The sequence below is a fragment of the Chlorocebus sabaeus genome, chromosome 17 (assembly GCF_047675955.1).
Source record: "Chlorocebus sabaeus isolate Y175 chromosome 17, mChlSab1.0.hap1, whole genome shotgun sequence".
NCBI lineage: Eukaryota > Metazoa > Chordata > Mammalia > Primates > Cercopithecidae > Chlorocebus > Chlorocebus sabaeus.
Window position 1 is genome coordinate 56,931,888 of NC_132920.1, and position 24,710 is coordinate 56,956,597.

General features: G+C 54.0%; 1 long non-coding RNA gene across 1 annotated transcript in view; it reads left to right on the forward strand.

The window, feature by feature from the left end:
• The first annotated feature begins 241 nt into the window (after positions 1 to 241).
• The window catches only part of LOC140708947 (uncharacterized), a 44,331-nt gene continuing 19,862 nt past the window's right edge, over positions 242 to 24,710 (forward strand). Inside the window, exon 1 of the long non-coding RNA XR_012089259.1 lies at positions 242 to 336. This is a non-coding gene — a long non-coding RNA (uncharacterized lncRNA). The remainder of the gene's footprint in view (positions 337 to 24,710) is intronic.

The following is a 24,710-nucleotide window of genomic DNA, read 5'->3' on the forward strand; positions in this document are numbered from 1 at the left end:
GAGGAGTGGAATTTACGGCCTTGTTTAGCAGCACTTTACAGAGCAAATCATGCCCAGGGGATTCTGTCATCCTAATTTTATTCATTGAATCAGGAGGAAGTCAATATCTCCATAGCTTTGGAGGTTGGATTCTGTCAGAATGAGGTGAATGGAAGACCATGTGGATCATTTCTATTTATTTAAAATTCAAGGCCAGACATAATAAAATAAGAGGAACTTGATAAGTTAATTTTTGTCTCCTAGGAAAGCACTGTCTTAGAACCCGGCCCACCTGATTTTGCCGATGAGTCAACTTCTAAGCGTGCTTCATTCCGGAAAGTGAATCACGTAATCACAGTAAGTTACACACATAACAGGCATAGATGGCTCCTTCCTGCTATGTTTAAGCCAATGGTGTACCAGCTTTTCTGTCTGTAATTCTTCACATTTGTCAGATTAGGTCAATATAAAGGGCTGCACTTTTTTGACAAGGATGTGGTTGCCATGTTAGCTTCTTATGCCCTTAACTGTCATTTTGAAGATCAAGTTTAATTTCCCAGACTTTGGATTGAAGAAAAACTCAATTCCCAGTTAGCTTTACGTGGCTACAACATTATGACACACTTCTATCGAGAAACATAAAGGTAATTCCTATGATTGACACTAGGATTTTCCTGGCTTTGTGTGTAGGTTACATGTGTGTTGTACAATGATATCCGTAATGCCACTAGACCGGGCTCTGTTAGTTCTGTTTTTGTTATCGTATTAGTCTGTTGTGCCTTATTATACAGGAATACCTGAGGTTGGGCAATTGAAAGAGAAAAGAGGGTTGTTTGGCTCACAGTTCTGCAAGCTGTATAAGCATAGCACTAGCAACTGCTTGGCTTCTGCAGAGGCCCCTGGAAGCTTCCAGTCATGGTGGAAGGTGAAGGGAAGGCAGGGATGTCACATGTTGGAAAAGGAAGCAAGAGAGAGGGGAGGGAGGCACCAGACTCTTTAAACAACCAGCTCTCACATGAACTAATAGATCAAGAACTCAGTTCCACAGGGGATTCCTGAAGGCTCTACTCTCATGACCCAAACACTTCCTAACCAGCCCACCTCCAACACTGGGGGTCACATTTCAATGAAATTTGGAGGGACTGACATCCAAACTATATCAGTTGTAATTGATTACATTAATGAATTTTCACTATTTTACTGGTGGCTCTTAGGATAAAACTTCAAGGATTTTAATATTAACCTATGACACATGTTAGCTTGTGACAGAACCAAGCCTTTAGTATCACCCAAACTACCAGGCAACATGTGACTTTTTTTTTTACATGGCAGATTATACTTCATTGTATGCCAAGACCAGCTCTGTCCGGGAGACCTTAACCGAGTGGCACTAGAGGAATTAAAGACACACACACACAGAAATATAGAGGTGTGAACTGGGAAATCAGGGGTCTCAAAGCCTTCAGAGCTGAGAGCACTGAACAGAGATTTACCAAGGTATTTAGTAACAGCAAGTCAGTCATTAGCTTTGTTTCTATAGATGTTAGATTAACTAAAAGTATCCCTTATGGGAAACGAAGGGATGGGTAGAAATAAAGGGATGGGTTGGGCTAGTTATCTGTAGCAGGAGCATGTCCTTAAGGCACAGATTGCTCATGCTATTGTTTGTGGTTTAAGAACGCCTTTAAGCAGTTTTCCACCCTGGATGGGCCAGGTGTTCCTTCCCCTCATTCTGGTAAACCCACAACCTTTCAGCGTGGGCATTATGGCCATCATGAGCATGTCACAGTGCTGCAGAGATTTTGTTTATGGCCAGTTTTGGGGCCAGTTTATGGCCAGATTTTAGGGGGCCTGTTCCCAACAACTGTATTTCCATGTTCTGCAAAGTTTGTTGGGCATAGCACACTGATATTAATGAAAATTTATATTTATGTATCATGTAAATATTTAAATTGTTTAAGTGCATTTTGGCATTATGCACTTCATAAATATATGTTGTAATTGTTAAAAATATTAGGTAAAAAATAAATATAACTTGCAGTTATGATCATTTCTTTTTGCCTACCCTGGGGGTATGTGCTTTCTATTTGGACTTCTCTGCCAAGGTCACAAAATCATGATTACATCCACCTTTCATGTAACTAGGGAAATAAAAACAAACCAACATTACCATTCTGGAAAGAACTTTTCTGAGTCTTTTTGTCCAACTACTTGTTTTTTAGGCACAATTAGGAGATTGTTTCTAAGACAATATTAATAATTCTATGTGGTTTTCAAAGTTTTAAATTTTAAAGAACTCACTCAATCATGTGACAGAGCATAATTATCTCAAATAACAGGAAAAGCATGTAAGTGATGACGTGACTGTGATTCATTTCCTCTGTGTGGTCACTGTTTGATTTTTTGGGATCAAATGTTCACTGGAGAGCCAGGGGTGCCTGGGACCTGGGAAAAAATGCATCCCTGCCCAGGATCCTCATTCTGTGAGTCACACACACAAAACCAAGGGTTGGTGAGTGACAACTAAGACCAAGGTTGGAACCTGCTCATAGGAGAAGCTTCATTTGGTCCTTCTCCAGCAGCACCTATATAGCCACTTCTAATCCACAATTCGAGGGATGGAAGGGCATATTCAGTTTTTCTTCCCTGGTAATTTGAAACCAACTTGATAACAGCTTGTTCAAATGAGGAATGGATAGAACATCTGTTTAAATCAACCCTCAGAGTGAGAGACGGAACTTTTGTGTGCCTAATATTCCCATTGACTAACCCAGTGCTTAAGCCTCCATATCATGGCTTCTGAAAGCTTTCACCCAAATGCCCAGTGTGAAGGCATGGTCCTGTCCGGAGTGGTTTTTCTGCTTGGAGATGGCTTTTGCTTCACGTCTTTCTGTTCTCCAAGGCTGTTTACTTTGCCACCTATCCAGAAAGATTTTTTTTTTTTTTATGATTCCATAATTTTTTAGTACTGGAAAATTTTTCAGTGTTTTCACATACATTATTTCATTTGATGTTCATAATCCTTCAGGGTAAATAGGGTAGGTTGTTGGTGTCCGTATATTATGGATAATGAATCAGAGATTCAGAGAGGGTAAATCTGATTTCTACTGCAAACAAAAGGCAGAAAAATTATAGCAGAGGAAGCATATTTCATTCTAGTTTTCAGCATATCTAGATTAATTCTGGTTTATTTTTAATTTCAGCTGAATATGTTACACTTCCTCAACTGCTTTCCTGGGGTTCATTGAGGTGGAGCCACCTAGACATCATATACATGCCTTGGCTGCATTTACATCTCACCCCTCCTGCTTCCCGAAGTATAATCACCCCGGTGCTATTAAACAGATTATAAGAAAATGAAGTGTTCAGTGCTAACTCCAAAATTCCAGGCGCTATGATACTGCTGCACACATCCAAAGGGACTTCCTACTTTAAGAAGCTCCCTTTTAAATGAAACACTTGACTTTTTAGTGTTGCCTCAGAAATGTGCTTTTCATTACAGAGAATATTACAGAGAGAGTTCTGCTGCCTCATGGAGGAGTCACCGGAACTGTGCACAATCTTTCTTACCACAGAGTCACAAGGAGAAAATTGGCAGCTTAGGAGACCAACCAGCTAAATGAGATATGTCAGCCGACAAACAGCTTAAATACTCTTGGATCATTTTTCCTCTACTTTATCGAGTAGTTTTAGTTTGAGGGAAGTGAACGATCTTCTGGGTGGCTTCCTTACTCAAGATTTCTCTGTCTCTGTCTTCTTAGGCGTTTGTTTCTTTATGCCTGGATCTGCCACTTCACATTTTGCCTTTTTTTCCGTATCTACCTCTGAATCTATCTTCGTCTTTTTGTCTCTCCCTTTATTTTCTTTATTTTTGGTTTCTCTTTTTCATTTTCTCTTATATTGTCAGTCACCTTAATTTCTATAAACACATAATTATCACTAACAATTAAAGAGCTTTATAAATGATGAAAATTTGAAACAAATTTCTTAAAGAATCTTTGAATCATTGTGTGTGTGTGTGTGTGTGTGTGTGAGAGAGAGAGAGAGAGAGAGAGAGAGAGAGAGAGAGAGAGAGGAGAGAGAGAGAGAGAAAGAGAAAAGTATTTATTGTTGACCTGTGATTTCCTCAATCCCAACCCTAAATGTGAGTTGTAGAACTTGGATTTGAACCTGCAGCCAGTTAGGGACCAGAGCATCTGCTCTGTAGCACCACATCACACTGCCTTCCTCCTAGTCTCCAAACGTATAACTGAAATATTATTGTATCTTGCTCTTAGTACCTCTCCTGTATAAATGCACTCTTGCATTTATTTTCAAATAACTATAATTCTAGATACATTTGCATAAATAGGATTAGAATCTTGCAAAAGTATATTCTTTCCAGAGAGTGTCTGCACAGGAGAAAGAGGCCAGCAGATGTCAGTCTCACCTCAGTAGAAGAGCTGAGAATAGTTTCATTGTGGCTTTTCTTCATGGGAGTTTGCTTTTTTTGAATGAACTTTCAAATAACCACACTCAGGGGAGCGTGCACTCAGGTGAGCGCACACTCAGGGGAGCGCACACTCAGACGAACGTGCACTCGGGAGAGCACGCACTCAGATGAATGCATACTCAGAAGAGAGCACACTCAGACAAGTGCACACTCAGAGGAGTTCACACTCTGGGGATCGCACACTCAGGGGAACACGCACTAAGACGAACACACACTCAGACAAGCGCGCACTCAGGGGAGCGCGCACTCACTCAGGAGCGCACACTCGGGAGCGCACACTCAGAGGAGCACACACTCAGACGTGCGCACACTCAGAGGAGCTCACACAGATAAGTGCACAATCAGAGGAGCTCACACTCAGAGGAGTGCACACTCAGAGGAGCTCATACTCAGACAAGTGCATATTCAGGGGAGCGCACACTCAGAGGAGATCACACAGAGGAGCACACACTCAGACGAGTGCACACTCAGAGGAGCTCACAATCAGGGGAGCACACACTCAGGGGAGCATGCAATCAGGGCAGTGCACACTCAGGGGAGTGCATGCTCAGATGAACATGCACTCAGGGGAGCATGCACTTAGAGAAATACACACTCAGAGGAGTGCACACTCAGAGGAATGCACACTCAGGGGAGCGCACACTCAGATGAGTGTGCACTTGGGAGCACACATTTAGATGAGCACACCCTCAGAGGAGATCACACTAAGAGGAGCACACACTCAGACGAGCGCACACTCAGAGGAGCACACTCTTAGAGGAGTGCAAACTCAGATGAGTGCACACTCAGAAGAGCTCACACAGACGAGTGCACACTCAGGAGCTCACACTCAGAGGAGCGCACACTCAGAGGAGATCACACTCAGGGGAGGGTACACTCAGTGGAGCATGCACTAAAGAGAGCACACACTCAGGGGAGTGTACACTCAGATGAGCGCACAAAGGAGTTCACATGGACGAGTGCACACCCAGAGGAGCTCACGCTCAGAGGAGCGCACACTCAGGGGAGCTCACACTCAGAGGAGGGCACACTCAGATGAGCGTGCATTCAGGGGAGCGCACGCTCAGGGGAGCATGCACTCAGACGAACGCACGCTCAGGGTAGCGCGCACTCAGTGGAGCGCACACTCAGACAAGCGCGCACTCAGGGGAGTGAGTACTTAGAGGAGCACACAATCAGGAGCGCACATTCAGGGGAGCGCACACTCAGGGGAGCGTGCACTCAGGGGAGCGCACACTCAGGGGAGTGCGCACTCACGGGAGCGCACACTCAGACGAGCGCGCACTCAAGGGAGTGCACACTCGGGAGCGCGCACTCAGGGGAGCGCACACTCAGGGGAGCACACACGCAGGGCAGTGCACGAACATGGGAGCGCACACTCAGACGAGCATGCACTCAGGGGAGCGCACGCTTAGGGAAGCGCACACTCAGAGGAGTGCACACTCAGACGAGCGTGCACTCAGGGGAGCGCTCACTCAGGGGAGTGCACACTCAGGGGAGCGCATACTCAGCGTAGAGCACACTCAGGGGAGTGCGCACTCAGTGGAGTGCACACTCAGAAAAGTGCGCACTCAGGGGAGTGCGTACTCAGAGGAGTGCACAATCGGGAGCACACTCTCAGGGGAGCTCACACTCAGGGGAATTTGCACTCAGGGGAGCGCACACACATGGGAGTGCATGCTCAGGGGAGCGCACGCTCAGGGGAGCGCACACTCAGGGGAGTGCACACTCTGACGAGCAAGAGCTCAGGGGAGCGTGCACTCCGGGGAGTGCATGCTCAGGAGAGCGCACACTCAGGGGAGCACACACTCACAGGAGTGCATACTCAGACAAACGTGCACTCAGGGGAGCGCACACTCAGGGGAGCTCGCATTCAGGGGAGTGCACACACATGGGAGCGCACACTCAGACGAGTGTGCACTCAGGGAAGCACACGCTCAGGGGAGTGCACACTCAGACGAGCAAGCGCTCAGGGGAGCGCACACTCCAGGGAGCGCACACTCACAGGAGCGCACACTCAGGGAAGTGCACACTCAGATGAGCAAGCACTCAGAGGAGCGCACACTCCAGAGAGTGCATGCTCAGGAGAGCGCACACTCAGACAAGCGTGCACTCAGGGGAGCGCACACTCAGGGGAGTGCACACTCAGGGGAGTGCACACTCAGGGGAGTGCGCACTCAGACAAGCGTGCACTCAGGGGAGTGCACACTCAGGGGAGCGCACCCTCAGATGAGTGTACGCTCAGGGGAGCGCACAGTAAGGGGAGCGCACACTCAGGGGAGTGCACACTCAGACGTGCAAACGCTCAGAGTAGCACACACTCTGGGGAGTGCTCGCTCAGGAGAGTGCACACTCAGGGTAGAGCACACTCAGGGGAGTGTGCACTCAGTGGAGCGCACACTCAGACAAGTGCACACTCAGGGGAGTGTGTACTCAGAGGAGCGCACAATCGGGAGCGCACACTCAGGGGAGCGCACACTCAGGGGAGCGCACACTCAGACAAGTGTACACTCAGGGGAGCACACACTCAGGGGAGCACGCACTCAGGGGAGCGCACACTCAGGGGAGTGCACACTCACGGGAGCGCACACTCAGACAAGCATGCTCTCAGGGGAACGTACACTCAGTGGAGCGCACACTCAGGGGAGTGCACACTCACGGGAGCGCACACTCAGACGAGTGTGCACTCAGGGGAGCACTCACTCAGGGGAGCACACACTCAGGGAAGTGCATACTCAGGGTAGAGCACACTCAGGGGAGTGCGCACTCAGTGGAGCGCACACTCAGACAAGCACGCACTCAGGGGAGTGTGTACTCAGAGGAGCGCACACTCAGGAGCGCACACTCAGGAAAGCACATACTCAGTGGAGCGCAAACTCTGACAAGTGCACACTCAGGGGATCGCACACTCAGGGGAGCATGCACTCAGGGGAGCACACACTCAGGGGAGCGCACACTCAGGGGAGTGCACATTCACAGGAGTGCACACTCAGATAAGCGTGCACTGAGGGGAACGTACACTCAGGAGAGTGCACACTCAGGAGAGCACACACTCAGGGGAGTGCACACTCAGGGCAGTGCACACCCAGAAGAGCATGCACTCAGGGGAGCACGGACTCAGATGAGCACACATTCAAATGAGATCACAATCAGAGGAGTGCACACTCAGAGTAGCTCACACTCAGGGGAGCACACACTCAGGAGAGCGCACACTTAGGGTAGCGTGCACTCAGGAGAGTGCACACTCAGAGGTGCATACAGTCAGGGGAGCGTGCACTCAGGGGATCACGCACTCAGAGGAGCGCACACCCAGAGGAGCACACACTCAGAAGTGCGTACACTCAGAGGAGCTCACATTCAGAGGAGCGCAAACTCATAGGAGCTCATACTCAGATGAGTGCACACTCAGAGGAGTGCACACTCAGAGGAGATCACATTCAAAGAAGCATACGCTCAGGGGAGTGCACACACAGAAAAGCGTGCACTCGGAAGCACACACTCAGAACAGCACACACTCAGAGGAGACCACACTCAGAGGAACGTATACTCAGAGGAGTGCAAACTCAGATGAGCGCACACTCAGAGGGGCGCACACTCAGGGGAGCATAACACAGGGGAGTGCACACTCAGGGGAGAGCACACTCAGGGGGGCGCACACCCAGACAAGCATGCACTCAGGGGAGCATGCACTCAGATGAGCACACACTCAGAGGATATCACACTCAGACAAGCACACACTCAGAGGAGCTCACACTCAGGGGAGCCCACAGGAGAGCATGAACTCAAGAGAGTGCACACTCAGGGGAACGCACACTCAGGGGAGCGTGTACTCAGGGGAGCATGCACTCAGAGAAGTGCACACTCAGAGAAGATCACACTAGAGGAACGCACACTCAGAGAAGCGCATACTCAGATGTATGCACACTCAGAGGAGCTCACACTCAGAGGAGTGCACACTCAGATGAGCGCACACTCAGGGGAGTGCACAATCAGAGGAGATCACACTCTAAAGAGCACACACTCAGCAGAGTGCATACACAGGGGAGCGCACACTCAGATGAGTGTGCACTCAGAAAAACGCACACAGATGAGCGCACACTCAGAGGAGCACACACTCAGATGAGCGTGCACTCAGAGGAGCACACACTCTCAGACGAGTGCACACTCAGGGGAGCACACACTCAGAGGAGCTCAGATGAGTGCACACTCAGAGGAGCTCACACTTAGAGGAGTGCACACTCAGAGGAGCTCACACTCAGGGGATCGCACACTCAGGGGAGCACACATTCAGGGGAGCACGCACTCAGGGGAGGAGCATGCACTCAGAGGAGCTCAGATGAGTGCACACTCAGGGGAGCACACACTCAGGGAAGCACACAGAGGAGCTCAAACAGACTAGTGCACACACAGAGGAGCTCAAACTCAGAGGAGCGTACACTCAGGGGAGCGCACACTCAGGGGAGCTCACACTCAGACGTGCACGCACTCAGTGGAGCGTGCCCTCAGGGGAGCATGCTCTCAGGGGAGCACACACTCAGAGGAGCTCACACTCAATGAGCGCACACTCAGGAGATCACACTCAGAGGAGCACACACTCAGACGAGTGCCAACTCAGAGGAGATCACAGACAGGGGAGTGCACACTCAAGGGAGCATGCAATCAGGAGATTGTACACTCAGGGGAGCACACGCTCAGAGGAGCGTGCAATGATGGGAGTACGCATTCAGAGGAGCACACACTCAGAAAAGTGCACACTCAGGGGAGCGTGCACTCAGACGAATGTGCAGTCTGGAGCACACACTCAGATGAGCACACACTCAGAAGAGATCACACTCACAGGAGTGCACACTCAGATGAGTGTACACTCAGAGGAGCACACTCTCAGACGAGCTCACACTCAGACGAGCGCACACTCAGAGGAGCTCACACTCAGGGGAGTGCACACTCAGGGGAGCGCACACTGAGGGGAGTGCACACTCACACGAGCGCACAGAGGAGCTCACAATCAGAGGAGTGGACAATCAGGGGAGGGCACACTCAGGGGAGCGCACATTCAGGGGAGCACACACTCAGATGAGCGCACATTCAGGTGAGCTTGCACTCAGGGGAGCACGCACTCAGATGAGCACACACTCAGATGAGCACAAACATAGAGAAGCTCACAGAGACGAGTGCACACCCAGAGGAGCGCACACTCAGGGGAGTGCACACTCAGGGGAGCACACACTCAGATGAGCGCACCCTCAAGGGAGCGAGCACTCAGGGGAGCATGCACTCAAGGGAGCACACACTGAGAGGAGTGCACACTCAGGGGAGTGCACACTCAGGAGAACACACACTCAGACGAGCATGCACTCAGGGGAGGATGCGCTCAGATGAGCGCACACTCAGAGGGGATCACACTCACAGGAGCGCAATCAGACGAGCACACACTCAGAGTAGCACACACTCAGAGGAGCTCACAATCAGAGGAGCACACACTCAGAGGTGCGCACTCAGACGAGCGTGCACACAGGGGAGTGCGCACTCAGATGAGCGCGCACCCAGGGGAGCATGCACTCAGGGGAGCGAGCACTCAGGGGAGTGCACACTCAGGGGAGCGTGCAGAGGAGCTCCCACAGACGAGTACACACACAGAGGAACTCACACTCAGAGGAGCGCACACTCAGGGGAGCGCACACTCTGATGAGCACGCACTCAGATGAGCACACACACAGGGGAGCACGTGTTCAGAGGAGATCACACTCAGAGGAGCACACACTCAGGTGAGTGCAAACTCAGAGGAGCTCTCACTCAGTGGAGCGCACACTCAGGGGAGCACACACTCAGACGTGCGTGCACTCAGATGAGTGTGCACTCAGGGGAGCCCACACTCAGGGGAGCACACACTCAGAGGAGCTCACACTCAGATGAGCGCACACTCAGGGAGCGCTCACTCAGAGGAGATCATACTTAGAGGAGCACACACTCAGACGAGTGCACACTCAGAGGAACTCACAAGCAGGGGAGCACACACTCAGGGGAGTGTGCACTCAGGGGAGTACACATTCAGGACAGCGCACACTCAGGGGAGCATGAACTCAGACATGGGCACACTCAGGGGAGCGCACATTCAGGGGAGTGTGCGCTCAGGGGAGTGCACACTCAGGGGAGCCCACAGAGGAGTTCACACAGACGAGTGCACACCCAGAGGAACTCACATTCAGAGGAGCGCACACTCAAAGGAGTGCACACTCAGACGAGCGAACATTCAGGGGAGTGCACACTCAGACGAGCACGCACTCAGCGGAGCACGCAGTCAGATGAGCGTACACTCAGAGGACATGACACAGCGCACACTCAGATGAGTGCACACTCAGAGAAGCACACGCTCAGATGAGCTCACACACACGAGTGTACACTCAGAGGAGCTCACACTCAGGGGAGCACACACGCAGGGGAGCGCGCACTCAGGGGAGCACACATTCAGCGGAGCGTGTACTCAGGGGAGTGCACGCTCAGGGGAGTGCACATAGGAGCTCACACACACGAGTGCACACCCAGAGGAATTCACATTTGGAAGAGTGCACACGCAGGGGAGCGCACACTCAAGGAGCACACACTCAGTGGAGTGCACTCTCAGGGGAGCGTGCACTTGAGGGAGCACGCACTCAGAGGAGCGCACACTCAGAGGAGATCACACTCACAGCGCACACTCAGATGAGCACACACTCAGATGAGTGCACACTCAGAGGAGCTCCCACAGACGAGTGCACAGCCAGAGGAGCTCACACTCAGGGAGGTGCACACTCAGGGGAGCGCACACTCAGAAGAGCATGCACTCAGGGGAGCATGCACTCAGATGAGCACACACTCACAGGGGATCACACTCACAGGACCACACACTCAGTTGAGTGCACACTCAGAGGAGCACACACTCGGAGGAGCTCACACTCAGATGAGCACACATTCAGAGATGTGCAGTAAGGGGAGCGCACTCTCAGGGGAGCACACAGAGCAGCTCACACAGACGAGTGCACACCCAGAAGGAACTCACACTAAAAGGAGCCCAGACTCATAGGAGCTCTCACTCAGACGAGCGTGCATTCAGGGGAGTGCACACTCAGGGGAGTGCACACTCAGACGAGCTCACACTCAGGGGAGCACGCAGTCAGGGAGCGCACACTCAAGGGAGAACACACTCAGGGGAGCACGCACTCAGGGGAGCGTGCACTCAGACGAGCTCACACTCAGGGGAGAACACACTCAGGAGAGCCCACACTCAGGGGAGTAGACACTCAGGGGAGCGCCCAGACAAGCGTGGACTCAGGGGAGCTCACACACAGAGGAGCGCACACTCAGAGGAGCCCACACTCAGAAAAACCCACACTCAGAGGGGCGCGAACTCAGGAGAGCGGACACTCAGGGGAGCACATACTCAGGGGAGCAGGCACTCAGGGGATTGCACACTCAGTTGAGCACACACCCAGGCGAACACACACTCAGAGGAGCGCACACTCATAGGCGCTCACACTCAGACGAGCGCACACCCAGGGGAGCGCATACTGAGAGGAGATCATACTCAGAGGAGCACACACTCAGAGGAGCTCACATAGACGAGTGTACACTCAGAGGAGCTCACATTCAGGGGAGCGCACACTCATGGGAGTGCACACTCAGAGGAGAGAACACTCAGGGGAGCGCACTCTAGGGGAGGGCACACTCAGACGAGCTCACACTCAGGAGAGCACACACTCAGGAGAGCCCACACTCAGAGGAGCACATTTTCAGACAAGCGTGGACCCAGGGGAGCTCACACAGAGAGGAGCGCACACTCAGAGGAGCCCACACTCAGACAAGCGCACAATCAGAGGGGCATGAACTCAGGGGAGTGCACACTCAGAGGAGCTCACACTCAGATGAACGCACACTAAGAGGAGCTCACACTCAGAGGAGCACACACTCATAGGAGCTCACACTCAGACAAGCGCACACCCAAGGGAGCGCACACTCAGAGGAGATCATACTCAGAGGAGCACACACTCAGACGAGTGTACACTCAGAGGAGCACACTCACAGACGAGTGCACACTCAGAAAAGCACACATTCAGAGGGGTTCACACAGACGAGTGCACACTCAGAGGAGCTCACACACAGACGAGTGCACATCCAGGGGAGTGCACACTCAGAGGAGATCATTCTCAGAGGAGCACACACTCAGACGATTGTACACTCAGAGGAGCACACTCTCAGATGAGGGCACACTCAGGGGAGCGTGCATTCAGGGGAGCGCACACTCAGAGGTGTGCACACTGAGACGACCGCACACTCAGGGGAGCGTGCACTCAGGGGAGCATGCACTCAGGGGAGCGCTCAGAACAGCGCACACTCACAGGGGATCACACTCACAGGACCACACACTCAGACGAGCGCACACTCAGAGGAGCTCACACTCAGAGGAATGCACACTCATAGGAGCTCAAACTCAGACGAGTGCACATCCAGGGGAGCGCACACCCAGAGGAGATCATATTCAGAGGAGCACACACTCAGACGAGTGTAAACTCAGAGGAGCGCACTCTCAAATGGGTGCACACTCAGACAAGCACACACTCAGAGGAGCTCACACAGACGAGTGCATACTCAGAGGAGCTCACACTCCGGGGGGCGCACATTCAGGGGAGCGCACACTCAGGAGGGTGCACACACAGGGGAGCGCACATAGGAACTGACACAGACAAGTGCACACCCAGAGGAACTCACATTCAGAGGGGTGCACACTCAAGGGAGCACACACTCAGGGGAGCACACAGAGGAGCTGACACAGACGAGTGCACACCCAGAGGGAACTCACACTCAGAGGAGCCCACACTCATAGGAGCTCACACTCAGACGAGTATGCATTCAGGGGAGAGCACACTCAGGGGAGTGCACACTCAGGAGAGCGCACACTCAGACGAGCTCACACTTGGGAGCACGTACTCAGAGGATCACACACTCAGAGGAGAGCACGCTCAGGGAAGTGCACACTCAGGGTAGCACACACTTAGATGAGCTCACACTCAGGGAAGCACACACTCAGGAGAGCCCACACTCAGGGGAGTAGACACTCAGGGGAGCGCACACTCAGATAAGCGTGGACTCAGGGGATCTCACACACAGAGGAGCGCACACTCAGAGGAGCCGACACTCAGATGAGCGCACACTCAGAGGGGCACGCACTCAAAGGAGCACACTCTCAGGGGAGCACATACTCAGGGGAGCGTGCACTCAAGGGAGTGCACACTCAGGGGAGCGCACACCCAGATGAGCACGCACTCAGGGGAGCACGCACTCAGATGAGCACACACTCAGAAGAGATCGCACTCTGACGAGCACAGACTCAGAGGAGCACATTTTCAGATGAGCGCACACTCAGACGAGAGCACACTCACAGGAGCTCACACAGAAGAACACACACTGAGAGGAGCTCACACTAAGAGGAGCGCACACTCAGATGATCGCACACTCAGACAAGTGCGCACTCAGAGGGGCACGCATGCTGGGAGCACACACTCAGGGGAGCACGCACTCAGGGGAGCACACACTCAGGGGAGTGCACACTCAGGAGAGTGCACACCCAGACAAGCATGCACTCATGGGAGCACACACTCAGATGAACACACACTCAGATGAGATCACACTCCGATGAGCGGATAATCAGAGGAACTCACACTCAGGGGAGCACACACTCAGGGGAGCACGCACTCAGGGGAGCATGCACTCAGGGTAGCGTGCACTCAGGGGAGGGCACACTCAGCGGCGCATACACTCAGGGGAGTGTGCACTCAGGGGAGAATGCACTCAGAGGAGCGCACACTCACATGAGTGCACACTCAGAGGATATGACACTCACAAGGCACACTCAGATGAATGCACACTCAGAAGAGCACACTCTCAGACAAACACACAATCAGAGGAGCTCACACTCAGAGGCATGCACACACATAGGAGCTCACACACAGATGAGCGCACACCCAGGGGAGCGCACACTCAGAGGAGATCATACTCAGAAGAGCACACACTCAGACAAGTGTACACTCAGGGAGCACACTCTTAGACGAGTGCACACTCAGACAAATGCACACTTAGAGGATCTCCCAGAGACGAGTGCACACTCAGAGGAGCTCACACTCAGGGGAGTGCACACTCAGGGGAACGCACACTCAGGGGAGCGCACAGAGGAGCTCATTCAGATGAGTGCACACCCAGTGGAACTCACATTCAGAGGAGCGCACACTCATAGGAGCTCACACACAGACGAGCGCACATTCAGGGCAGCACACACTCAGGGGAGTGCACACTCAGGAGTGCACACTCAGACAAGCATGCACTCAGTGGAGCATGCACTCAGATGAGTGCACACTCAGAGGAGATGACACTCACAGTACACACTCAGATGAGCACACACTCAGAAAAGCACACTCTCAGACAAGTGCACACTCAGATGAGGACACAGACTAGCTCACCCAGACGAGTGCACACACAGAGAAGCTCACACTCAGAGGAGCTCACACTCAGACGAACACACACTCAGAGGAGCTCACACTCAGAGGAGCAAACACTCATAGGAGCTCACACTCAGACGAGTGGACACTCAGACAATTGCACACTCAGAGGAGCTCCCACAGGCGAGTGCACACTCAGAGGAGCTCACATTCAGAGGAGTGCACACTCAGGGGAGCGCACACTCAGGGGAGCACACACTCCAACGAGCGCACACTAAGGGGAGCGTGCACTCAGGGATGCACGTACTCAGATGAGCGCACACTCAGAGGAGATCACAGTCACAGCGCACACTCAGATGAGCACACACTCAGACGAGTGCACACTAAGAGGAGCTCACACAGACGAGTGCACACCCAGAGGAACTCACACTCAGAGGAGCCCACACTCAGGGTAGTGCACACTGAGGGGCATGCACACTCAGACGAGCATGCACTCAGGGGAGCACGCACTCAGATGAGCAGGCTCTCAGGGGAGCGCACATTCAGTGGAGCACGCACTCAGGGGAGTGAACACTCGGGAGCACACAGAGGAGCTCACACAGATGAGTACACACCCAGAGAAACTCACACTCAGAGGAGCACACACTCATAGGAGCTCACACTCAGACCAGCACACATTCAGGGGAGCGCACACTCATGGGAGTGCACACTCATCGGAGCACACACTCAGACGAGCATGCACTCAGCGGAGCACGCCCTCCGATAACCGCAGACTCGGAGGAGATGACACAGCGCACACTCAGATGAGCGCACACTTAGAAGAGCACACTCTCAGACGAGCACACACTCAGACAAGTGTGGATTCAGGGGATCTCACACACAGAGGAGCGCACACTCAGAGGAGCTGACACTCAGATGAGTGCACACTCAGAGGGGCGCACACTCAAAGGAGCACACCCTCAGAGGAGCACATAATCAGGGGAGCGTGCACTCAAGGGAGTGCACACTCAGGGGAGCGCACACCCAGATGAGCACGCACTCAGGGGAGCATGCACTCAGAGGAGCACACACTCAGAAGAGATCACACACAGACGAGCGCAGACTCAGAGGAGCACATTTTCAGATGAGCGCACACTCAGACGAGAGCACACTCACAGGAGCTCACACAGACGAACACGCACTGAGAGAAGCTCACACTCAGAGGAGCACACACTCATAGGATCGCACACTCAGACAAGTGCGCACTCAGAGGGGCACGCATGCTGGGAGCACACACTCAGGGGAGCACACACTCAGGGGAGTGCACACTCAGGGGAGTGCACACTCAGGGGAGCGCAACTCAGACGAGCAGGCACTCATCAGAGCACGCATTCAGATGAGTGCACACTCAGAGGAGATGACACTAACAGAGCACACTCAGAGGAGCACACTCTCAGATGAGTGCACACTCTGACAAGCGCACACTCAGAGGAGCTCACCCAGACGAGTGCACTCTCAGAGGAGCTCACACTCAGAGGAGCGCACAGAGGAGATGACACTCAGAGGAACACACACTCAGAGGAGCTCACACTCAGAGGAACACACACTCAGAGGATCTCACACTCAGAGGAGCGCACACTCAGAGGAGCTCACACACAGACGAGTGCACATCCAGGGGAGTGCACACTCAAAGGAGCACACACTCAGACGATTATACACTCAGAGGAGCACACTCTCAGATGAGGGCACACTCAGGGGAGTGTGCATTCAGGGGAGCGCACACTCAGAGGTGCGCACACTGAGACGACCGCACACTCAGGGGAGCGTGCACTCAGGGGAGCATGCACTCAGGGGAGTGCTCAGAACAGTGCACACTCGCAGGGGATCACACTCACAGGACCACACACTCAGACGAGCGCACACTCAGAGGAGCTCACACTCAGAGGAGCGCACACTCATAGGAGCTCAAACTCAGACGAGTGCACATCCAGGGGAGCGCACACACAGAGGAGATCATATTCAGAGGAGCACACACTCAGACGAGTGTAAACTCAGAGGAGCGCACTCTCAAATGGGTGCACACTCAGACAAGCGTTGACTCAAGGGATCTCACACACAGAGGAGCGCACACTCAGAGGAGCCAACACTCAGATGAGCGCACATTCAGAGGGGCGCGCACTCAAAGGAGCACACCCTCAGGGGAGCACATACTCAGGGAAGCACGCACTCAAGAGAGTGCACACTCAGGGGAGCACACACCCAGACGAGCACGCACTCAGGGGAGCACGCACTCAGATGAGCACACACTCAGAAGAGATCGCACTCAGACGAGCGCAGACTCAGAGGAGCACATTTTCAGATGAGCGCACACTCAGACGAGAGCACACACACAGGGTAGTGTGCACTCAGATGGGTGCGCACTCAGACATGGACACACTCACAGGAGCGCACATTCAGGGGAGCATGCACTCAGGGGACCACACACTCAGGGGAGCGCACAGAGGAGCTCACACAGACGAGTGCACACCCAGAGGAACTCACATTCAGAGGAGCACACACTCCTAGGAGCACCCACACAGACACGCGAACATTCAGGTGAGTGCACACTCAGATGAGTATGCACTCAGCGGTGCATGCAGTCAGATAAGTTTAAACTCAGAGGAGATGACAGTCACAGCGCACACTCAGATGAGCGTGCACTCGGAAAGCACACTCTCAGACGAACGCACACTCAGATCAGCACACCCAGACGAGTGCACACTCAGAGAAACTCACACTCAGGGGGAACACACTCAGGGGAGTGCGCACTCAGGGGAGCGCACATTCAGGGGAGTGCATACTCAGGGGAGTCCACACTCAAGGGAGCACACAGAGGAGCTCACACAGACGACTGCACACCCAGAGGAACTCACATTCAGAGGAGTGCACACTCAGGGGTGCACACACTCAGGGGTGCTCACACTCAGGGGAGCGCACACTCTGATGAGCATGCACTCAGTGGTGCACGCAGTCAGATAAGCGTATACTCAGAGGAGATAACAGTCACAGCGCACACTCAGATGAGCGCACACTCAGAAGAGCACACTCTCAGATGAGCGCACACTCAGATGAGCACACAGAGGAGCTCCCCCAGACGAGTGCACACTCAGAGGAGCTCACACTCAGACTAGCGCACACTCAGAGGAGCTCATATTTAGATGAACACACATTCAGAGGAGCTCACACTCAGAGGAGCTCACACTCAGACAAGCGCACACGCAGGGGAACTCACACTCAGAGGAGATCATACAGCAGCACACACTCAGACAAGCATACACTCAGAGGAGCACACTCTTAGACGAGTGCACACTCAGACAAGTGCACACTCAGAGGAGCTCACACAGACGAGTGTACACTCAGAGGAGCTCACACTCAGGGAGCACACACTCAGGGGAGTGTGCACTCAGGGGAGTGCACAGAGGAGCTCACACAGATGAGGGCACACCCAGAGGAGCTCACACTCACAGGAGCACATACTCAGAGGATAGCACACTCAGACGAGCGGGCACTCAGGGGAGCATGCCCTCAGGGGAGCACGCTCTCACGGGAGTGCACACTCAGAGGAGCTCACGCTCAAATGAACACACACTCAGGGGAGTGGACACTCAGAGGGGATCACACTTAGAGGAGCACACACTCAGACGAGTGCACACTCAGAGGAGCTCACATTCATGGGAGCGCACACTCAGGGGATTGCTTAATCAGGGGATTGCACACTCAGGGGAGCACACACTCAGAGGAGCGTGCATTCAGGGGAGCAGGCACTCAGACGAGCACGCACTCAGAGGAGTGCATACTCAGGGGAGTGCACATTCAGGGGAGTGCACACTCGGAGGAGTGCACGCTCAGACGAGTGCACACACTGGGGAGTGTGCACTCAAATGAGTGTGTACTGAGGGGAGCGCACACTCAGCTGAGTGCACAATCAGAGGAGATCACACTCACAGGAGTGCACACTCAGATGAGCACACTCTCAGATGAGCGCACACTCAGACGAGCACACTTTCAGACGAGCGCACACTCAGACGAGCGTACACTAAGAGGAGCTCACACAGACGAATGCACACCCAGAGGAGCTCACACTCAGGAGAGTGCACACTCAGGAGAGTGCACACTCAGATGAGTGCACACTCAGACGATCGTGCACTCAGGGGAGCACACACTCAGAGGGGATCAGACTCACTGGAGCACATACTCAAACGAGCACTCACTCAGAGGAGCACAAACTTAGAAGAGCTCACACTCAGAGGAGTGCACTCTCATAGGAGCACACACTCAGACGAGCACACACTCAGGGGAGCACATACAGGGGAGCGTGCACTCAGGGGAGCGTGCACTCAGACATGGGCAGGCTAAGGGGAGCGCGCACTCAGACATGGGCACACTCAGGGGAGCGCACATTCAGAGGAGCGTGCACTCAGGGGAGCGCACACTCAGGGTAGCACAGAGAGGAGCTCACAGAGATGAGTGCACACCCAGAGGAACTCACACTCAGAGGAGCGCACACTCAGGGAACTGCACACTGAGGGGCACGCATTCTCAGACGAGCGTGCACTCAGGGGAGCATGCACTCAGAGGAGCATACACTCAGAGGAGCACACACTCAGGGGAGCGCACACTCCGACGAGCCTGCACTCAGGGGAGAATGCACTCAGATGAGCGCACAGTCAGCGGACATCACATTCAGAGGAGCACACACTCAGACGAGTGCACACTCAGAGGAGCACAATCTCAGATGAGCGCACACTCAGACAAGCACACATGCAGAGGAGCTCATGCAGACGAGTGCACACTCAGAGGAGACCACCCTCATAGGAGCGCACACTCAGAGGAGCTGACACTCAGGGGAGTGCACACTCAGATGAGCACACTCTCAGAGGAGCACACACAGACGAGTGCACATGCAGAGGGGCTTACACTCAGAGGAGCGCACACTCAGGGGAGCGCACACTCCGAGAAGCGCTCACTCAGGGGAGCATGCGCTCAGAGGAGCATGCACTCAGGGGAGCTCACTGTCAGAGGAGCGTGCACTCAGGGAGGCACGCAGTCAGATGAGCGCACACTCAGAGGGGATCACACTCACAGGAGCACACACTCAGATGAGCGCACACTCAGAGGAGCGCACACTCAGAGGAGCTCACACTCAGAGGAGCACACACTCAGAGGCATGCACTCAGGGGAGCACACGCTAAGGGGAGCGTGCACTCAGACGAGCGCGCACTCAGGGGCATGCACAGACGAGCACGCACTCGGGAACGCACACTCAGATGAGCGCACTCTCAGGGGAGCGCACAGTGGAGCGCGCACTCAGGGGAATGAACACTCAGGAGCGCACAGAGGCACTCACACAGATGAGTACACACCCAGAGGATCTCACACTCAGAGGAGTGCACACTCATAGGAGCTCACACTCAGATGAGCACACATTCAGGGGAGCACACACTCATGGGAGTGCACACTCATCGGAGCACACACTCAGACGAGCATGCACTCAGCAGAGCATGCACTCAGATAAGCGCACACTCGGAGGAGATGACACAGTGCACACTCAGATGAGCGCACACTCAGAAGAGCACACTCTCAGACGAATGCACACTCAGATGAGCGCCCAGAGGAGCTCACCCAGACGAGTGCACACTCAGAGGAACTCACACTCAGAGGAGCTCACACTCAGATGAACACACACTCAGAGGAGCTCACACACAGAGGAGTGCACCCTTGTAGGAGCTCACACTCAGATGAGCACACACCCAGGGGAGCACACACTCAGAGGAGATCATACTCAGAGGAGCATACACTCAGAGGTGCACACATTCAGAGGAGCTAACACTCAGACGAACACACTGTCAGAGAGGTTCACACTCAAAGGAGCACACACTCATAGGAGCTCACACTCAGATGAGCGCACACCCAGGGGAGCGCACACTCAGAGGAGAGCATACTCAGAGGAGCATACACTCAGACAAGTGTACACTCAGTGGAGCACACTCCCAGACGATTGCACACTCAGACAAGCACACATTCAGAGGAGCTCACACAGACGAGTGCACACTCAAAGGCGCTCACACTCAGGGGAGTGCACACTCAGGGGAGCGCGCACTCAGGGGAGCGCACATTATTGGGAGCGCGCACTCAGGGGAGCACACACTCAGGGGAGCTCACAGAGGAGCTCACACTGATGTTTGCACACCCAGAGGAACTCACACTCAGAGGAGCGTGCACTCAGGGAGCGCACACTCAAGGGAGCACACACTCCGATGAGCGCGCAGTGGAGCGGGATTCCGGGGAGCACGCACTCAGGGGAGCGCACACTCTGACTAGCGCGCACTAAGGGGAACATGCCCTCAGGGGCCACACACTCAGGGGAGGGCACACTCAGGGGAGCTCACATTCAGACGAGCGTGCACTCAGGGGAGCACGCACTCAGATGAGTGCGTACTCAGAGGGGATCTCACTCACACGAGCGCACACTCAGACGAGCACACACTCAGAGGAGAACACACTCAGAGGAGCTCACATTCAAGGAGCGCGCACTCAGGGGAGTGCACATTCAAGGGAGCACACACTCAGGGGAGCACACCCTCAGATGAGTGCACACTCAGGGGAGTGTGCACTCAGGGGAGCATGCACTGAGATGTGCGCACACTCAGAGAAGATCACATTCACAGCCCACACTCAGATGAGTGCACATTCAGAGGAGCTCCCACAGACGAGTGCACACCCAGAGGAGCTCACACTCAGGGAAGTGCACACGCAGGGGAGCGCACACTCAGGGAAGCGCCCATAGGAACTGACACAGACGAGTGCACACCCAGAGGAACTCACATTCAGAGGAGTGCACACTCAGAGGAGCTCACACTCAGGGGAGCACACACTCAGACAAGCGCACACTCAGGGGAACGTGCACTCAGGGTGCATGTACTCAGATGAGCGCACACTCAGAGGAGATCACAATCACAGTGCACACTCTGATGAGCACATACTCAGACGAGCGCACACTAAGAGAAGCTCACACAGACGAGTGCACACCCAGAGGAGCTCACACTCAGGAGAGCACACATTCAGGGGAGCGCGCACTCAGATGAGCACACACTCAGAGGAGCATGCACTGACGGGAGCACACACTCATAGGAGCACACACTCAGAGGAGTGTACACTCAGACGAGTGTGCACTCAGGGGAGCATGACTCAGATGAGCGCACAGTCAGCAGCGATCACACTTAGAGGAGTGCACACTCAGATGAGCACACACTCAGTGGAGCACACTGTCAGACGAGAGCACAGTCAGACAAGTGCACACTCAGAGGAGCTCACACAGACGAGTGCGCACTCAGAGGAGCTCACACTCAGGGGAGCGCACACTCAGGGGAGCGCACACTCCGACGAGCGTGCACTCAGGGGAGCGTGCCCTCAGAGGCCACACACTCAGGGGAGTGCACACTCAGAGGAGTTCACGCTCAGATGAGCGCACACTCAGAGGTGCTCACACTCTGGGGAGCGCACACTGAGGGGAGCATGCACTCAAAGAACACACTCAGGGGAGCCCGCAATCAGGGGATTGCACACTCAGGGGAGTGCACACTCAGAGGAGCTTGCACTCAGGGGAGCACGCGCTCAGATAAGCGCACACTCAGAGGGGATCTCACCCACACAAGTGCACACTCAGACGAGCGCACACTCAGAGGAGAACACACTCAGAGAAGCTCACATTCAGAGGAGCATACACACAGGGGAGCTCACGCTTAGGGGAGCGCACACTCAGGAGAGCACACACTCAGACGAGTGCACACTCAGGGGAGCGTGCACTCAGGGGAGCACGCACTCAGGGGAGCACGCACTCAGATGAGTGCACGCTCAGAGGAGATCACACTCACAGCCCACAATCAGATGAGCATCCACTCAGATAAGCACACACTCAGAGGAGCTCCCACCGACGAGTGCACGCCCAGAGGAACTCACACTCAGGGAAGTGCACACTCAGGGGAGCACACACTCGGGGGAGCACACACTCAGACGAATGCACACTCAGGGGAGCATGCACTCAGGGGAGCGCACACTCAGATGAGTATGCACTCAGGGGAGCATGCACTCAGATGAGTGCACTCTCACAGGGGATCACACTCACAGGACCGCACACTCAGACCAGCACACATTCACAGGAGCACACACTCAGAGGAGCTCACATTCAGAGGAGCACACACTCATAGGAGCACACACTCAGAGGCGTGCACTCAGGGGAGCACACTCTCAGGGGAACACACACTCAGGGGAGCGCACAGAGGAGCTCACACAGACGAGTGCACACCGAGAAGAAACTAACACTCAGAGGAGCCCAGACTCATAGGAGCTCACACTCAGACGAGTGTGCATTCAGGGGAGAGAACACTCAGGGTAGTGCACACTCAAGGGAGAGCACACCCAGGGGAGCGCACACTCAGACAAGCTCACACTCAGGGGAGCACACCTTCAGGAGAGCACACACTCAGGGGAGTAGACACTCAGGGGAGCACACACTCAGACAAGCGTGGACTCAGGGGAGCTCACACACAGAGGAGTGCACACTCAGAGGAGCCCACACTCAGAGAAGTGCACACTCAGAGGGGTGCTAAGGGGAGCACATACTCAGTGTAGCACATACTCAGGGGAGCGCACACCCAGACGAACACACACTCAGAGGAGCTCACACTCAGATGAGCACACACCCAGGGGAGTGCACACTGAAAGGAGATCATACTCAGAGGAGCACACACTCAGATGAGTGCACACTCGGAGGAGTTCACACAGATGAGTGCACACTCAGAGGAGCTCACACTCAGGGGAGCACCTACTCATGGGAGCACACAGAGGAGCTCACACAGACAAGTGCACACCCAGAGGAACTCACATTCAGAGGAGTGCACACTCATAGGAGCTCACACTCCGACGAGCATGCACTCAGTGGAGCATGCACTCAGATGTGCGCACACTCAGAGGAGATGACACAGCAAACACTCAGATGAGCACACACTCAGAAGAGCACACTCTCAGACGAGTGCACACTCAGACGACCGCACAGACTAGCTCACCCAGATGAGTGCACACTCAGAGAAGCTCACACTCAGAGGAGTGCACACTCAGAGGAGCTCACACTCAGACGAACACACATTCAGAGGAGCTCACACTCAGAGGAGCACACACTCATAGGAGGTCACACTCAGACGAGCGCACATCCAGGAGAGCGCACACTCAGTGGAGCTCACACTCGGGGAGAGCACACCCAGGGGAGCACACACTCAGATGAGCGCACACTCAGAGGAGCTCCCACAGACGAGTGCACACCCAGAGGAGCTCACACTCAGGGAAGTACAAACTCATGGGAGTGCCCACTCAGGGGAGCACACACTCAGATGAGCATGCACTCAGTGGAACATGCACTCAGATGAGTGCACACCTGGAGGAGATGACACAGTGCACACACAGATGAGTGTACACTCAGAAGAGCACACTTTCAGATGAGTGCACACTCAGAGGAGCGCACAGACTAGCTCAGCCAGATGAGTGCACACTCAGAGGAGCTCAAGCTCAGAGGAGTGCACACTCATAGGAGCTCACACTCAGACGAACACACACTCAGAGGAGCTCACGCTCAGAGGAGTGCACACTCATAGGAGCTCACACTCAGACGAACACACACTCAGAGGAGCTCACACTCAGAGGAGCGCACACTCATAGGAGCTCACAATCAGATGAGTGCGTATCCAGGGGAGCGCACACTC